This window comes from Apis dorsata, unplaced genomic scaffold, assembly GCF_000469605.1.
Source record: "Apis dorsata unplaced genomic scaffold, Apis dorsata 1.3 scaffold_1, whole genome shotgun sequence".
Lineage (NCBI taxonomy): Eukaryota > Metazoa > Arthropoda > Insecta > Hymenoptera > Apidae > Apis > Apis dorsata.
In genome coordinates, this window is record NW_006263304.1 from 1,019,667 (window position 1) to 1,020,351 (window position 685).

A 685-nucleotide genomic window follows, 5' to 3' on the forward strand; every position below is an offset into this window, starting at 1 on the left:
CCAACCCTAATAAGATATTCTTTCCTCTCTCTGTCGCCTGAGGCGTCGTAACTCGGCTGCGGGGGATGTTGTCTCGTCGATACCGGAAGCGGAAGGCGATGGAAGCTTAGACGCGTCACGTACGCGTATAATTCTCTTACGAACTTCGTATTTCCTGGCCAATTGGTAGGCACGCTCGTTTCGACGTTCAAACGACGTTCGAGACAGCAAAAATTCCAAATTCTCGCAGCCTCAAACGTTTTCTCTCGCGTTTTTTCCCAACGCGCTCCGTAATTCCGTACGAGCCGCGAATTTTAATCTCGCCCCCTCCTCCCCGCTAATCAGGGGGGAGAGGGGGATCGTCGACGATTCGTTTCGACTCGTCGTTGTCGACGTTGTCGGCGGTCGCAGAGTGACGCTAAAATGTGAAACACGTTTCGCGAAAATGGAACAAAGGCATCTCCTGGGCATCGTTCATTCGCAAAAGACCCGGGAGCTTTACCCCTCTACGGATCGCTCGTATGGATTTTATCGAATTTCGAAGCGGAGAGGGAATAACCGTGTTACAACCGTAACACGGCATGGTAAACTCGGAAAACACAGCTTCATAATTTGACACGTAACATTTGCGGATACCATTAAAGCCACGATCCGATACTCTCTCTCTCTCTCTTTCTCCCTTCTTCTCCTCTTTCTCCCGTCCCTC